Source organism: Eleutherodactylus coqui, chromosome 2 (genome assembly GCF_035609145.1).
Source record: "Eleutherodactylus coqui strain aEleCoq1 chromosome 2, aEleCoq1.hap1, whole genome shotgun sequence".
NCBI lineage: Eukaryota > Metazoa > Chordata > Amphibia > Anura > Eleutherodactylidae > Eleutherodactylus > Eleutherodactylus coqui.
Window position 1 is genome coordinate 266,121,758 of NC_089838.1, and position 17,810 is coordinate 266,139,567.

The 17,810-nt window shown below is 45.9% G+C and overlaps 1 protein-coding gene across 2 annotated transcripts in view; it reads left to right on the forward strand.

The window, feature by feature from the left end:
* The first annotated feature begins 458 nt into the window (after positions 1-458).
* The window catches only part of GLCE (glucuronic acid epimerase), a 78,056-nt gene continuing 60,704 nt past the window's right edge, over positions 459-17,810 (forward strand). For both annotated transcript variants that reach the window (XM_066592952.1, XM_066592953.1), the window contains exon 1: positions 459-537. The gene's annotated coding sequence lies outside the window, so the exon portion shown is untranslated. The remainder of the gene's footprint in view (positions 538-17,810) is intronic.

The window sequence follows — 17,810 nt, forward strand, 5'->3', positions numbered from 1 at the left end:
AAGCCCCTATAATCCCTACCGCCAAAATAAACTAAACAGTAGCACCATAACCATTCCCTCTTCTCCTCTCTCCTATATCACTCTCTATGGCAACACTGTCGCAAACCCAGCTCCTAATTCTCTATTATTTGCGCTTTTTATTTGCCACAAGTCGTTTCAAAACATCTGACGGCGTTGACGTAAAATTCTAGAATTCCCGCCCAGATTTGCGTGTCAAACCTCGTTCTGGACCCGTCTCGTATCTCTGGGCGGGGACTATTAGCGTCTACCTTTTGAAAAAAAGGTGTCATTATCGCCTTCTGATTGGCTGCTCGAGGAGGTGAGAAACCCACGTGAATGACGATTTTCTTATCTCATTGGCTGGGTGCCGTGCAAGGCGCTGCATCTGATTGGATGAGTTTCTCGCACTGGCAGGGAGGGGATCTTGTGATTGGTTGTATTATTTTCCCCCAAGATCAGTACGACTCGATCTAGGAGCTGAGGCCCGGGAGACAGGAGCGGATCCGGCGTAGAGAGCTGACCGGTCCTGGGACGGAGGTTTGTGATTACCGGGATGGATGGTTTTGTGCGGGATTTTTTTTAATCGTTTGCACAGTAATCGCTGATTTTTTTTCATAGGCTTTTAAATCGTATCAATATCGGCTTGAATTGCAGTGGTTGTATGTGCATACCGGCTGTGCATGCAGCATCTGTCTAGAACGGGCTCTGAGCATTCGGGTAATGGATGCAAGTTGTCCTCTGTCTAGTTGTGTCTGTGTGCTGTGAGCTGACTTCTGACCATTGGAGAGGTTCTATCTGCAGCTTCAAGTTTAGCAAATTGCTTTATGTTGGTCTGACTTTTGGCTTTGGGGGGGAAAAAAAATTAACAACCCCCCCCCCAAAAAAAAAAATCTTCTTCCTCCTAGTCTGTTGGAGTTTACTGTATGCAGATCCGCAATCACGTGTTTTAAATTGCTAAGATGCTATGACTACCCTCATATACGAAGCACTGCGTTATAATTACTGGACACGGATCAATTAAAGTCCATTGAACGGTTAGTTTATCCTGAGCTATGATGACTGTGTGAACTCTGCAATGTGGCGAATCGGGGTCGCACTGGTTATGATATGGTTACGCTTATAAAATAGCGGTTGTTGCCGTTCTGATTGATTGACAAGCAGCTAATTTATACCGGTCAGCCAACAGTCAAATTTAAAAAAAAAACACAAAACGTTTTTTGGGGAAAAAAAATGTGATTTGCGATGAAACTGTAAAGTAAGTGCAGGGGGCGATGGGAGAATCTGTGGCGTCCGGGATTAGGTTGTTCATCGCAGTCTGGCCAGTGGGGATGCCCCGCCGCTTCACGGTGGAAATTTCACTTTACATGTGGAATGTGCAGTAAGTGGATTCCGCCTGTAATACAACGGATTTTGCTGCAGATTTAGCTGTTAATGGGCAAAATGCGCAATTCTGATGCATTTCTGCAGGAATAAGTGGAGTGTGCCTGCTTCATAGCAGTCTGCATGGAAACGTATAGGAATGCCACATGCGGATTTTGCCCATTGACAGGGATGACTCTGCATCAGAATAGCTGCAACTTTCTACCATGGCTGTGGATTCCAGAGTGTGAATTTGCACTTAAAAGTGGTTGCCATAGACATACAATTTTTTTTTTTTTTCTTTAAAAATTTAGGAAATGTTAGGCTGATCTCACACAGACAGGTCAGATTCTTCATGCAAGAGCCATCTCTGACCGCGGCCAGCGCCCCCACGCATACCTGAATTATATTTACTGCGGATAACAGCGGACACTCACGTCGGTCATGCGCAGTACAGATTTTTTTTAGAAAATTAATTAAAATTATACTTCCTGTGCCATCGCTGGGCGATGACTTGGTAACCCGCGGCCTATCCGTAATGTCAATTGCTGATTGGATGGATTCAATGGACTTCAGTAGAAGCCGTCCGTGTGAGGTCTGCACAGAAATAGAACATGCTGCGATTTCATTTCCGCTCACAGAAATCACAGTCGCTATCCGCTCATCTGAGCGGATATGTGAATGTTCTATTCTCAATGAGTGTGGAATACTGTGGATTTTCCGTGCAGGTGACTATTGTGGATAGCGCAATTCAAATCCGCCCGTTTGAGAGCGGTCAGAGATAAGTTCTACTCGCCCATTTGGTTCCAGCGCTGCTTCAGTTCTCCCTGCCAGCTTTGTTTACATGCCTGTATACACCTGTGACTGCTGTAGCCGATCACTGGCCTCAGCGGTGCACACAGTAAGCAGGGTAAAGAAAGAAGAGTTAGCTTAAGGAATATGATAGGCCTCCCTAAAAAAGATTTGTTTTAAGGGCTCACTTAAAACTTAATATTGGTGATTGTCTGGGGTAGCGCATTCCAGAGAACTGGTGCAGCGCGAGGAAAAATCTCAGAGGCAAGAATGGGAGTTTCAGATACAGAAGAAGTGTAAGGTCATTAGCAGAACGGAGAGCACGGGTAGTGTGGTAGTCCGGATGAAGGAGGAGCTATAGGGCGGTGCAGCACTGGGGAGAGCTTTATGGATGAGAGTAGTGAGTGTAAATTGTGTTCTCTAGTGGATGGATGACCAGTGCAGTGACTGATACAGGGGAGGCATCAGTGTAGTGCAGATTAATCCCAACTGGGGTGCTGCGGTGAACCCTCCAGAGGTGCCACAGCTATCAGGCTGGGAATAAATTGGCCTCCATAAAGATTTCCCCCCTTACCCCTCGTCTATCTAACCACCAACGACAGATTCAGACAATCTGCCCACAGCTATCGTGGAGGCCAGCAGGTGCCTTCTGCTGCCGATGACAGCAGAGTCTGCGAAAGGGAAGCACTGCCTGTAAGACTGTGTGACGCATACTTTACACAGAATCGTAAAAGACACGGTGTGTTCACATCCCAGGTACCTATCTCAGTAAGTGTCCATGAGGAATGTTATGTATGGAAGTAATTGTCTTTTTAGGTATCTAGGAGGGGCAGGAGGGGTGGGGGGTGTGAATGATATTGTGGGGGAAGGTGTGCTCATTGCTGGTTGGAGAGGGGCGGAGTCATGCCGAATATTGTTTGGGGAGGGGCAGTGACACTGGGGGAGAATATGAGGTTGAGGCCCCTTAGGGGCATCTATGGCAGCCAGGCATTATGGGGGCATACAAAAGGCGGTTTCTGTGGCAGGCACCATGGGGACATCGGAAGCCTTGAGGCCAGGATCTTTTAGCGGCATCTGTGACACGCTTTTACTGCAGGGCCACTAAGGAATGCACCTATTACTGCAGTGGGCACTGACAGGGGCACGATTACTATAGGGGACACTGGAATACTGGAGCTTAAATCATACGTTGTGATAAGTTACACATAGCAATTCCGCCTATAACACCCCCTTTTTTGGTACTGTTGTCCCGCGGTAGAAAAAAATTTTTTTCCCAGGCGCGCCCCAAGGCTGAAAGGTTACAATTGACAAAAAGATGAACCTGGCTGCTGCATTCAGGATGGATTGGAGAGCAGAGAATAGTGAGGGGAAGATGATCAGTAGTGAGTTATACACGGGCTACAAAAATTTAAAAGGTGGATTTTGCATCACGGATCCAGTGAAAAAGGTTGTTTACAAATAAACAAATATTTTATTTTTTTTTTACATAAACTGCATGCCTTATTTAATATGTAATTAAAGGGGTTTTCAGATTAATTTTTTTTCCTTTTAAATTCCATGCCTGACAATAGTACACAATTGTATACTCTCCTGGCTTCCCCCAGATCCATTCTCCGCGCTGGATCTGTTTTGACAGGCTGTCCGTTTAAGGAATGTCAATGGCTGTTGCAGCCTGGCGGGAGATTGGAGCCAATAAAGGTGTGTCTAGGAGGTTTATCAAGTGTTTTTTATAATTGATGTTCCCATAAAAAAAAGAAACATCAGTCAGAAAACCCCTTTAGGCTGGGTTCACACGGGGCGGAATTTCCGCCAGCATTCTTAGAATCCTAAGACTAAGCAGCAAAGTGGATGAGATTTGTAATAATCTGGTCCACACGCTGGAGACAAGCTACGCAGAAAGTGACATGGGGCGTGGAATTCAAATCCGTGACATGTCAATTGTGTCGCCATTTCCACTGCGGGCTCTCTTCTCTCTATGGGGAGAGATTCCCGCAGCAGAATACAGGCGGACAAGCCGCTTCAAACCTGCGCCAAGTGGCACAGGTTTTGAAGGAGCCTTTTTGTTGCGGCAATCTTGTGGAATTTCCGTGCAGCTCCACTGTGGACCTTCTGCAAGATTTCTGTCCCGTGGGAACCCAGCCTTAGGCCCCCTGTCCACGGCAGTGATTTCCATAGCATTGCTATGGAAAGCGACGGCACTTGTCTACGAGCAGAGAATCATTGAGATTCTCCACTCGCGGCGAGCAATTCACAGCATGCTGCGAATTGCCCCGATTGTCCGCAGTCAGCCTAACTATCAGATAGGGCTGACCGCTGGAGATTCGTCGGCGGCTCCCGCGGGACTTCGCATCGCCCATGGACAGGAGGCCTTAGACCTGTTTCACACGGGCTACAAAATCGCACGATTTTGTAGCAATGCGACATCACTACAAAACGCATGTGTGCGAATCCCATGGTTTCCAATGATTTTTTTCACATGTGCGATGTTTTGTAGCGAGATTTTGTAGCCCGTGCGGATGCAGCCTCACATACATGTGTTTTGTAGCGATGTCTCGTGCAATTTTTGTAGCCCGTGTGAAACAGGCTTTAAGGGTGTTGTTCCAGGATAGATATCGGTACCACTTAGCTACAGGGTGGTCACACTCTTATGAAAGCTTGTCTAAAGGAAAATCTGTCTTTGTTGCCCATAGCAACCAATCACAGCGCAGCTTTCTTTTCTTATACTGCTGAGGAAAAATGAAAGCTGTCTTGTGATTGGTTGCTAGGGGCAACAGAGACAGATATTTTCTTCTAGTCCGCTTTTATAAGAGTGTGATGTCTGCCTACTTTTCCGTGGTGCACTCTGTACAACATGTCGCTAATGGTCAGCCGTTGGGGTCCAGTTTCTGTGGTCCCCGTGCTGCTTCATCCCCGTGACTTTTGCAGGACAGCTGCATGGTCGGTGATAGACTAGAATAGGCGAGTTAGGGCTAAAGCGACACAAAGTAGCAGAACGCTGTGCGAATTTGAGGAAAAAATGTACCTCAAAAAGCGTAATATCTGTGCAATGTATGGTTACACCCTTCGATTTTGTGTTTTTCTGTAAATATGGCGATTTGTGAATTTGGATGGGAATAGCTATTTTGAGCAGTGTACGGCTGCAGGCGATCAGCGATGGCAGACTTGTGCTGCAGGCTGCGGTTTGTCTGTAAGTCAGATGTTATCCGCGCTTGTTAGGACATGCTGTTACAATGGAATTAAATTAGTAGAATGAATCAGGCCTGGGACGTGTATTCACAAGACATAGCCAGAAGTCACCTCATAACCTCAGCGACTGACGAACCGCCACATGAATGAGCAAGGAGAAACGAACGGGGCCGTTGGAATACGCGGCGGTGACATGTCCGTATATACACGGCAAAGGCTGCTTTTAGACGGAACGATAATAATTGTTTAAACGAGCGAAAGTGAACGCGATCCAATGACGAACTATGAAGTCATTCACTTTTCTGTCGTCCATTTTCTGCAGGCATATAAACCATGGTCGGCTCGTTCGCTTATCGTTCGGTCTAACCAGCGCTCGTTTCCTCCCTCTCATTACTTATACAGCGAATGTGAACGATTCGCAAGTGAATAAGCCAGCAATGTATTTTTCTGTGTAAACAGGCTACATGAGAACGCACGAAATAGCGGTGATGTCATTCGCTCGTTCAAACGAGAATCTGCTCCTCTATAAGGACCCTGACTCTTTAGCCAGGAAGGCTAAGGTCACACCGGCGAGCGCCATATTGGGCCATGAATCCCGCCCCCATATCGCCCTCGCTATCCATGTGAAAGCCCCGTGGATGTGAGGCGTTTTCATGTGAAAATGGCCTCGCATCACTTCGGGGATGTAGCGATCCGACGGAGAGCCTGTCACAGCCGCGGAAGAGGATCGCAGAGTTCTCCCATTGCTTTCAATGGGGCTGGCGCTGGCCCCTTTGAGGACAATGGGCGCTGCAATGTGAGATCACGCAGCCAGATAGAACATGCCTCGACTTGTTTCCCACATAGCATCGTGGTGCCACGCAGGAAAACCTCGCTCATATGTATGACCCCATTCAAAAGAATGGGGTTCATATTTGTGCTTCTCAAAATGCACAAATCTTACGCGATTTTCTCGGCTGTGTGAAGCCGGCTGAATGGAGACTTTGGACCTCTCGTTCTCCGTAGCTTTTGAGGTCATAGCCACACTAAGGCCTCTCTAACACAGGCGCTCTTTAATGGCGCATTAATCACGGTGTAACGCTCCCATTGTATTCAATGGGGCCTCATAGACATGTGTTCGATCGTGGTGCCAGAGCACTGTCTTCTCTTTCTTTGGCGGTTTAGCGCACCTCATCACCTATCACTATAATGGGGTGCGCTAAGACACACGGTCAGCCACAGGGAGCTGTGGACGAAAACAAAAATACAATCGCGGCAAAGTCCCGCAATAGAAATTACGGCGCTTTGCCGCGTTCATGTATGAGAGGACCATAAGGGCTCTTTCACGCAGGTGCATTTACACACGTAACACACAGTGAATACAGCCCATTGATTTCATGGTTTTTCGTGTGTTTTTTTTTTTTTTTTTCACACAACCGAAAAAAAAGTGCCTATTACACACCGAAATAGGCCATGAGAGTGAATGGGCCTGCGTATTTGCGCAGAAGGGACTTCTGTTTTTTTTTTTTGGGGGGGGGGGGGGGGTTGCACGTAAATGTGCTGCATGTTTTCATGCGTATAAAATGTGCAAAAGGGCTGAAGTACACAGGAAATCTGGTTGCCAGGCAGTGAATACGCTTCTGTAAAAGTATTAACCCTTTCCAATCCACTCCCTGACTTCTTCCAACATTCTGATTGAGGCCTGTACAGCTCCGATGTTGGAAGACGTCTGGCAGGGTATTCTTACTGTATATTACTGGCCGCTCTGTTGTCGGGGCCTCTCCAGCATGTCCCACACTGCAGTGCTGCCTCTAGCCAGTAGATGGCGCCATTGTAAAATGGCAGAAAGAGAAAGTCCCCTAGGAAACTCTGAATCCAAAATTGGATTGCAAAGGGTTAAGATGATCTATGTTTCTTGTTGTTCAATGATTAATACAATATAGTCTGAAACTGGTGGAAGCGAGTAAGCTGGACTGAACTGTTGAAGATGAGGAGTGTAGGGGGGGGGGGTTGAATGTTTCCTGGAGACCACATTTGGGCATTGTATACACAGTCTTTACTCATATTAAATGTAAGTAATGTATGACACGTCACATATATTCATTCGTCAGTGTTAAGGTGCATTTAGATTGAATGACTATTGTTCAAAAAAAAGTTCAATCAAATGAAAATGATAATCGTTCAGTCTAAGTCTAGTTTCACGCGAGCGTTTTATCGTGACGATTTTGCAACAATTAAAAAGCTGGCCGAAAAACGAGACCAACTGAAGCATTGGATACCAAAGCATGTGTTCAGATGTAGATGTTTTTGTTATTTTTTTTTTTGTTCCCCGGTGCGTAAAATTGACCAGAAAAGATAGTGCATACAGTGCGCGTTCCGGCCACACAGTTGATGTCTCGTGTTCTTTCTCTGATGATTATTAATTAAGACACACAAGAGAATTCAGATCCCGGTAGCCTTATTGCCGATTTTAAATTTAAGGAAGTACTTTATTCTTGCCTGACCTAATTTGCATGCCATAAATGTGATGGCACAAGTCCTTTTAAGCTAGCATCATGGAAGCTTGAAATATAAGCCACAAGAAACGAATATATTACCTAGCAGATTCGGTCCAGGTCCCTCACTGCTCTCCGGAACTCCGAAATGCTTCTTGCAGTCCTTGGCCACCCACAGAAGATCACTTCCTGGTTATGGGAATCGTAAATCCCACCTCCAGGAAGCGATGGCTCAGATTGGCTGAGCAGCGCTCGAGAACCAATCACAGCCATCGTTTCCTGGAGGCAGGATTTATGAATCCCTTAACCAAGAAGTGATCTTATGTGGGCGGCCGAGGACTGCAATATGCATGTTGCAGCTCCGGAGAACAGTGGGAAGGACCTGGAGCTTTGCGGGGAAACACGGTAGAAGCCAATTTTCGTCAGAATAATCCCTGGATCAGTGACTAGAACACATATAGGTATCTCTTACACAGGTTGATAGTAGCCCAAGTAATCGCTCAGACGAGTGATTTAGGGTGACTATTGGCCTGCATACACACGGCCTCCAGACAGGGCACTGAGCGAGATCTCATTCAGTTGTCGCTAGTCGTTATGTTTTAGCTCACTGGAAAGGGACGACTGCTGAGCGGCTTCTCACTCCGTGTAGGGAGGAGTCGTTCAGTCTAGGAGTGACGGCTCATTACTGTAGGCCGGATCGTTCCCCGTCTCTCACACCACCTTCATACACAGGAATGATTGTCGTTCTAGTGAAAAGCCAAGGATCAATGGTCCCTGGTATGGCTGTCACGCTTATGCGCTAAACAGTCATCCGTGTAAAGGTACCGTAATACTGTTGCACTCAGGTAGGGGTCCATCCTAGCCCCCCTATTGACTTGTTTATCTTGTCAAGGTTGTTGCATTATATTTTTTCCCATCAAGTTTTCAAGTGTGAACAGAACTTAAATTACCTGTTTTAGTGAATGCTGGATAACAAAAATCTGTACTTAAGCAATTTACCCAGTTATTCAGTGACTGAAAGCAGAGGTGTATCGTATAACTCTGTAACTTTGATGTTCAGAATCCAGGAAAGCTAAGTGGCTAACGATACGGTAGTAGCAGCTGCATAAAACAGCGGTTTTAACAACTTGACAGAACGTTTTTCCTGAGTTATGCGGAAATGTTCTGTAACCCCAAACCATTTTTTATTTTTTATTTTTTTTTGCCAAGCCGGAAATTTGGGCAGTGCATAACTGTTTTGAGAAAGAAGACTTATTATATGATATTTCAGGTTTGGAGAACTAAAAACATTTGCGCACAGAGAGCAACTGTTTTGTTTGCTTCCAGTTGTCCAGTACGCCATCATGTGATGTGAATGACCTCATATGGTAAATAAAACATTTGGCTGAGTGTAACGGAACGGCTCAAGTCATGTTTACATAGTCTGCAAAGGGTTACTGAAAGGTGGCAGAAAAACAGCCTTAAAATAGAGCCCTAAAGTACAGAAAGTTTTGAGAAGTTTGGGTAAAAAGTCTTTAATATTTTACGCGGTAAAATAGAACATGCTGTGTTTATTTTTCGTGGATTTCGCAATTGCGACCCGCTAATGTGAGCGGAATTGTGTGATCCCATGTAGTTGCTTAATGGCGTATTGCCACAGATTCTAGGATCACAGAATCCTTACTTCAAATCCTGCTGTATGAGAATGGTCCGAAGTACTGTTCACTGTGGCTCTTACTAATTTGCTATCCACTGCTTGTTGTCACATGAAGTTCATCGCTAGTAGCCAAGACAAGGAGACTAATTACAAAAAGTAGGAAAGGGTGTTGTCTTGTGCTGCCCATAGAAGTCTGTATAGAGAGGAAGAGAAGGGGGACAAAAGACACTCGAGCAGAAACGTTGCGGTAGTTTTCACTAACTGGAGTGCTTGATTCACATCTACACTGCTCAGTACTGCTATATAATGTCCTCCTCACTGCTGAATCTCTTTATACAACATAAGTTATTCTACACCTGCAATGGAGTATTGGTCATTAGAAACAGAGCCTACAAAGGAGGAAAACTGAAGATAGAGATATTATGTGAGTGTATGTGGAAAAAGACAATGCTTACCTAGCAGGCGCCGTTCTGGTCCCTCACTCTGCTCTGCGAAATTCCAGTAACTTGCTTGCAGTCCTCAGCAGCCGACAGAAGATCGCTACCTGGTAATGAAGGTTGTAAACCCTGCTTCCAGGAAGCTATGGCTCTGATTGGTTCTCGAGCTCCGCGGCTGAGCCAATTAATGCAGCGTTCCATGAACTAATCACAGCCATTCAATGCAATGGCTGTGACTGGTTCATCGAGCGCTGCAGTGACTTGCTGAGACGCGACACTTAAGAACCAACCAGAGCAATCGCTTTCTGGAGGCGGGGTTTAAGAACCTAGTTACCAGAAAGCAGTCTTCTATTGGTGACAGCAAGCAAGCTACTGAAACAACGCAGACCAGCGGGAGGGAACCAGACCGTGCTAGGTAAGTAGCACACAAGCTTTTTTTACCGCCGCGTCTTGAACGCCGCGGTAATCGTGGTTTAATGCTTCTATTAATTTTAAAGGGAGCCTCGCAGACGTGTTTAAAAATTTTCCGAAAAGGAAAATCGCTGCACTTTACCACTGTATAAAACATCCCTTGAAAATAAGACCTAGTATGTCTTTTGGGGCAAAAACTAATATAAGATAGGGTCTTATTTTCGGTAGGTGAGGTGATAGGGAGTCGGGTGCTTTATTTATTTATTACCTGCCTCCTTCCTGAAGTTCGTACACCAGATGGAAATCTGACTCTTATTAGTGTCCCGTGTGTGCTCTACTATGAAAGTCTGTGGGAGAACGCACACATGAGACTCAGATTTTCGTTTGGTGTGTGGATGTCAGCGGCGGGCAACACAGAGCGGGTGAGTATAAAAAACATAACAGCATCATACGTTATGGTGCCCTAGGCAGGTGCAAGGCTGCCCTTGACATCCCACATGTAACAGTATAGATACTCAGCGTGTTACATTGTGTATATGTAGATAGGGGCTCATTCACTTCTGCATTTTCTATTTCTGCTAGAATCCCGTTTTCTTTTGTTTTTCCTGTTCTGTTTTTGGATCAGTAAAATGGAATTAAAAATAACAGCATAGGCAGATGTGAACGAGCCCTATTTTGGACTGTAAATGGGTGTTCGCATCTTGGTCGAGATTAGAAATCCTTTGTAAGAGAAAGCAGAGCTGAAGGTTCCATAACTCCTCTGTGGGACCGATGAGAACAGTATAAGATTGCCAGCTCAGGTGTTTCTAGGACTTGTGGCCCCTGTGGTCAGCTCTGGGGTTCAGCACTAGAGAGGATGAAGGTCCCGTCTCCTGGACCTCGCTTCATCAGATGTTCATTACATATCTATAGAGAAGTCTGTAGGAGACCGTATGGAAAAACAACGCCAAACCTACAGCTTGTGGCATTCAGGAACAGAAAAGCCGCCATGCACCCCACAAAAAACCGCCACCCTAAGGTCTACACACTGGCGAGCGCGATATCAGGCCGTTAAACCCGGCCAATATCGGATTTTTCAGCCTGCTTTTTGCACGGGGGGATATGGGGGGTTTTTCTGTCAAAAACTGCTCCCATCCCTCCAGTATAGTTGTGGTCCTCCGGCACGGCTGTATAGTGGGGTGAAACGCAAAAAAAAACTGCAATTGTGCCATTTTTAAGGTGTTTATGGTACAGAAAAATTGATACATATGTTCTGTGGGTCTGTACAATTAGTGATAACACATTTATATAGTTTATATTTTGCTACTTTAAAGAAAAAAATATTTAAAAACAAAAATTGCTTTTCTTTACTATATTTTGATACCTATAACTTTTTTTTTTTCTTTTTTTTTTGATCGCTTGGGCTGTGTGAGGGATTTCTTTTTTGATGATGTTAAACTAAAGTTTTTATTGGTACCATTTTGTGTTGCATAAATCTTCTCGATCACTTATTCAAATCTTTGAGAAGCCAGGATTATAAAAAAAAAACAAAAAAAAAAAAACGCAATACCAAATGTGGATGTTTTTAGGTTTATTCATATTTTTTGAAACTTCTAAAAAGAAAAAAAAACTTTCTTAAATGTTTTTGTACATTTATTTAATCCCCACAGGGAACTTGAACTTGCCTTCATTTGATCGCTTGTACTATATACTGTATTTTACAGACTATAAGATGCACCCAGGTTTAGACAATAAAAATCAGGCTAAAAATATTTCATACTAATTAAAACTTCCCTGGTGGAGGGTTTCATTTTAAGTCTACTTGGATAGTCACAGTGGCCCAATAGTAATTGTGCCCCCAGTAATGAATGGTGACCTTCGAAGTCAAAGCAGTCCCAGTGATAGTATTAGTGGCCCCACTAATAGGCAGCAGCCCCACCAGGAAGTACTTTACCTTCCCTGGGTAGCTCTGGTCTGGGCGCTGCATAGTATCACTGGCTCTTACCTCTGGCACTTACTCCTGGTGTTCGTGTTACTGCACTTCCTGCACACGTAGCGCAGACGCTGGGAGGAAATGTCAAAGGTCAAAGCCTGTGATACTCAGCAGCACCTGAACTGGAGTTCCCAGGGAAGGTAATATTTGTCCTATTGGGGTTGCTAGTCTCATTTTACCGACCTTCAGGTCGTGAGCGAGAGCTTAACACTCTGCGCCACACGACTTCACAGGTATCCATTTATGGCAGCCCTGGGAGCCTTCGCTAGGCTCCAGGTTACCATGCTAGCCCATTGACACCTTGCGATTGCCTTCCGGGGGTGCTGATGGGGCATCGGAGTGAGTCCATCTGTCCAGCAACCCCCTCCAGCCGGCTGTTTGCCAGCTTTGACTGCAGCATCTGAATGGTTAACTGCCACGATCAGAGCTAGCTGTGGCTCCTGTGCCCACTCCATGCACTTTGTAACCACACAACATTAATTTACATGATGTGGTTAAAAAGACAACGCATTAATGTAGTGACAAACTGGCCTGTTCTGCCATATGTATGCATGGCCGAGTGTCCCTACCTGGCCGCGGGGCTCCTGACCTGAACTGGCATGGAAATGGTGGTGTGAAAAAAAATGGTTCAAGTGAATAAATGCATTAAAAGCGTCAGCCAGGTATTACTCCTAAATGCACCCTGTGTCACACGAACAAATGTTCACTTGAAAATTTTGCACGCGCAAAATAAAATACACGGAAAATAGATCTTATTGATTGTGTGCACTTCTGTCATGCACCCCCCCCCCCCCCCCCCCCCAAAAAAAACACAGCATGCACTAGTGGTGTTTTTTTTTTCTTTTCTTTTTGGCCTCCCCAGCACTGGACTCGCTCCACTCCAATCCATACTAAATGCAGCAGCTAGACTCATTTTTCTATCCAGTCGTTATTCAGACGCCTCTGCATTATGCCAGTCGCTGCATTGGCTGCCCATCCACTGCAGAACTAAATTTAAACTCCTCTACCTCACTCACAAAGCTCTGCATGGCGCTGCACCACCGTACATCGCCTCCCTACTGTCAGTATACCACCCAGCCCGCTCACTCCGATCGGCTAACACCCTCAGACTAAACACCCCTGTAATACGAACCTCTCATGCTCGCCTACAGGACTTCACCAGAGCAGCACCCATCCTCTGGAATGCTCTACCCCAAGGCATCCGGACAATTCCCGATGCACGAAATTTCAGACGTGCCTTAAAAACGCACCTCTTCAGGGAAGCATACCAAATCTCCTGACCTAGTCCCTCGCCCCTCCCTATGGTGCTCCACCCTGTTTGCCTTCTAATAAATGATCTGTACATGAAATTTCCTATTGCCTGTGTTCCCCAACCCCTGCACCTCCTGTACCACCCCCAACCCATTTGTGTCTAACCCAATGTACCTCACATTGTAATTGTTGTATTGTTTTGCATTTATCCATGCCTGAAAGTGCTGCGGAATAAGTTGGTGCTATACAAAAAAAAGATTATTATTATTATTCTGCGTGCGCAATTGTGCACAAAAAAAGTAATGCAGATAAGCAAACTGCTGATGTCACAACTTTTTCCCCCTCCCGGTGGCATAGTAACCTCTGTAAAGAGAACGCTGTAAAATGGCAATATTACGCGTACGGTTGTGTGTTTACTGCATTTTTTTACGCGGACCATTCATTTCAGTGGTTGATGTATTGCTTAAAAACACACGCTACAGCGCTGAAAATAGAACATGCAGCTTGCAAATTTGTGTGCGTTTAAAAATACGCAGAAACGCTATTGTGAGAGGCCCCATCGAAATGCATGGAGCCGGTAACACGTGGTAAAAAAAAACGCTTGTGCGAGAGTGGCCTTACTGTTGGGGCTCCCGCACACGGGCCTAGTTGTGTGCAATACGCAGCAATCAATGGGTTCATTCTGACTGCTCTAGTTTTGTGGACATTTGCGCACCAAAGCTCTTCATAGGAGTTTATGGGGGTGCACAAATGCGCGTAGGTATGTGCAAAACACTGCGTCTACCCACGAACACCGGCACCTCGTAAGGCTAATTAGTAGAGATGAACGAGCATACTCGCTAAGGGCAAGGGGGGGGGGGGGGGCGGATCTCCCCGCCGGCACCCGAAGCTTTTCTTCTGAGCGGGCAGGTACTCACTAAGAACAATACTCGCTCAAGTAATTGCCCTTAGTGAGTATGCTCGCTCATCTCTACTAATTAGCCTTTTTAAATCTGAGTGGAGAGGGTTCTCCACCCTTGTGAATGAGCGGTTCCTGCACAAATGCGCTCAATATTTGCGTAGGCATGGGTGCAAAAACCACTTCTTCACTGCCTAAGTACATTGTGCAGAACCGAGCGTTTTTGTGCTTGCGCTCCGGTGCAGCCGCGCTAAGACAGTATTGAGCAAGGAGGCTGATGTGGTGCATCGTGGTTTTTGGCGCACATAATTCGCCCTGCGTGTGGTTCTAGTTGTCCCATTTGTGACATCACAAGACTTTATTGCCCGTGTTCTTCCTAATCTAAACTAATAATTTCACAGTCATGGCGTCATAATCCCAGTGAAGTGATCAGCATGCCAGTGAGCCATCTAATATGCTAATGACTAGTCTGGGTAATTGGTGGAGGTCTGTACGCTGACTGCATGAATCGCTTGATTGACGGAGCCTCACTTCCACAAATAATGGGAAATTTGACCTTGTCTCTGTAATCTCATATGATCACTCACATCTAATAAGGAATATTAAACATGTTTATTTTATATATCATTACCATCTAGACGATGTTTGATGACTGGCAGGAGGGATTTCTATCGCATACAGGTCTGTAGTTGCTAAAGGGGTGGGATATTACACTGGCAGAGAATATGCGCATATGAACAGGAATGTTAGATTTTTAAAATGTTTTTGCCCTCATTGTGAGTACCAAATACTGTTTCCCTGAAAATAAGACCTACCCTGATTTTTTTTTTTTGGGGGGGGGGGACGACTTGAAATATAAGCCCTGGCTGCGTTACATTTAAAAAAAAAACAAAAAACCTAGCAGGCGTGGACTGGGTCCTCCTCCTGCTGCTCTCTGCCTTACTTGCAGTCCTCAGCTGCTGACAGAAAATCGCTTCCTGGTTACGGGATTCATAAATCCCGCTTCCAGGAAGCGATGGCTGTGATTTGTTTCTTCGACCACTGCACTGATTGGCCGGTCGTAGAAGCAATGATAGCCATCACGTTGTGAAGGCGGGATTTATGAGTTGGCTGAGCCGCAGCATTGATTGGCCAATTCATAAATCCTGCTTCCACAACGCGATGGCTGTGATTGGTTCTCGAGCGCTGCTCAGCCAAATCAATGCAGCATTTGGTGAACCAATCAATGCACACTCGCAGCTATCGCGTTGGTTCATTGAGTGCTGCCATCGCTTCCTGGAAGCGATCTTCTGTCCGCGGCCGATAGCTGCAAGCAAGCGCGCTGGAACTCCGGAGAGCAGCAGGAGCTTCCGGACAGCGCTAGATAAGTATAATACAACATCCCCTGAAAATAAGACCCAATGCCTCTTGGGTATTCTTTTCGGGGAAAAATGGCATACACTCTTATAATATTGTATGGCCATAGCGTCAGCTGTTTAAGCCGAACGATAAGTGAACGAGCCAACGGTGATTTTTATACCTGTGTGAAATGAACGAGAAACGAACAGCGAACTATCTGTTTAGACCGAATGATTATCGTTCACTTTCTCTCATTTGAACGATTTTTTTTTTTTTTGATTAAGCAGAATTTTTAGGGAATCGACAGCGAATATGTATCTAATCCACAGCAGCTAAATGGCGCCGATTTTGCAGATTGTGGCGCAGATTTCAGTCTTTGCATTAAAGAAGTTGAAATCTGTTGTTAAAATTTGCAGCATAAGCTGACATGCTGTAGACTTAGAATTTCAGCATATTTCATATACTCTGCGGATTCTGTGCGGAATTTTCCCACTCCATGTGGACGCGATTCCGAGGTCTTTCTTTGAACCTCATCCACATGGCTTGTACAGTGTATGCTGTGGGTTTTACACTGAAAACTCTGTTGTGGAAACTCCACAGCATTTCTGGCCTTTGTGAAGATGCCCTAAATGTCCATCTCAATGTAAGGGCTCATTCACACAGGCCCAAGCGGATTTTGGTCTGTGAAAAAAGATTCCCTGGATATTTTAGCCCTTCTGGGTTTTTTTTGTGTGCGTAAATACGCTGAAGAGCCAATTGTTTCGTACCAGTGACTGGGCCTCATATGAAATAGGAGTTTAAACAGGGACTAGACGTCTCTTTAGGCTGGGTTCACACGGGGCGGATTTGCCGCGGAAATTACGTCCGGAATTTCGCCGCGGCAAGTCCGCCTGCGGCCGCTAATCCCACAATTAGCCGGCCATGTGGACGAGATTTCTCAGAAATCTCATCTACATGGGACGGCAAAGCTGGCACTGGGGCGCGGATTAGCCGGCTGCAGCATGCTGATTCTTTTTCTTTCTCCGCTGCGGCCGCGCTCTCCTCTATGGGAGCGCCGGCCGCAGCGGAAGAGCGAGCGGCCGGGCTGCTTCAAAACCCGCGGCTAAGTGCCGGGGGTTTTGAAGCAGCGCTTTTCCCGGCGGAAATCTCGCGGTTTTTCGCTGCGGCCAAACCGCGAGATTTCCGCCGGGAATCCGGTGTGAGAACCCAGGCTTAGAGCGCTATGATATTACAGGATATAGACAGTAAATAACCAGCGGGGTTGATGACCTTGGGTCTTGGAGTTAATTAGGAACTTTCAAACGTTGATCCAGGGATTATTCTGACTGCCGTTATGGAGTCGGGAAGGACTTTTTTTCCCCTTAAATGCGCTAAATTGGCTTCTGCCTCATTGTTTTGGGGGTTTTGCGTTCCTCTGGATCAATAAAGAAGGGGGGTGAAATAGGATGAACTGGATGGACATTGTCTTCTTTCAGCCTAACATACTAGGTTACTCTGAAATCTCTTGAATCACTCGGGGTTGTTGTTTTTTTTCCTTCCCCATTCTAATGTGGACTCACCCTGAAACTGATCCACGGAAAACTTGTCACTTTATTTTCTGCTGCTTCTCAGTGTCAGTTGTCTAATTTCCATCCAGGGAAGCTCAAATCATGGGAAGGACCGAGGTCTCTAATAAAGTGGTCATTTAGTGTATATGCGCTGGTGTTTCTACAGCCATGATGCTCTAGAGCAGGGGTGTCAAACTCATTTTCACCGAGGGCCACATCAGCCTTATGGCTACCTTCAAAGGGCCGATTCTAATTGTAAGACAGTAAAGTAAAAGTAAACCCCACAGTGGCCCGATTGGTAATAAGGTTCCCCATAGTGGCCAGTGACGCACGCCATTCTGCGCACACAGACGCACGCCATTCTGCGCACACAGACGCACGCCATTCTGCGCACACAGAGGCACGCCACTCTGCGCACACAGAGGCACGCCACTCTGCGCACACAGAGGCACGCCACTCTGCGCACACAGAGGCACGCCACTCTGCGCACACAGAGGCACGCCACTCTG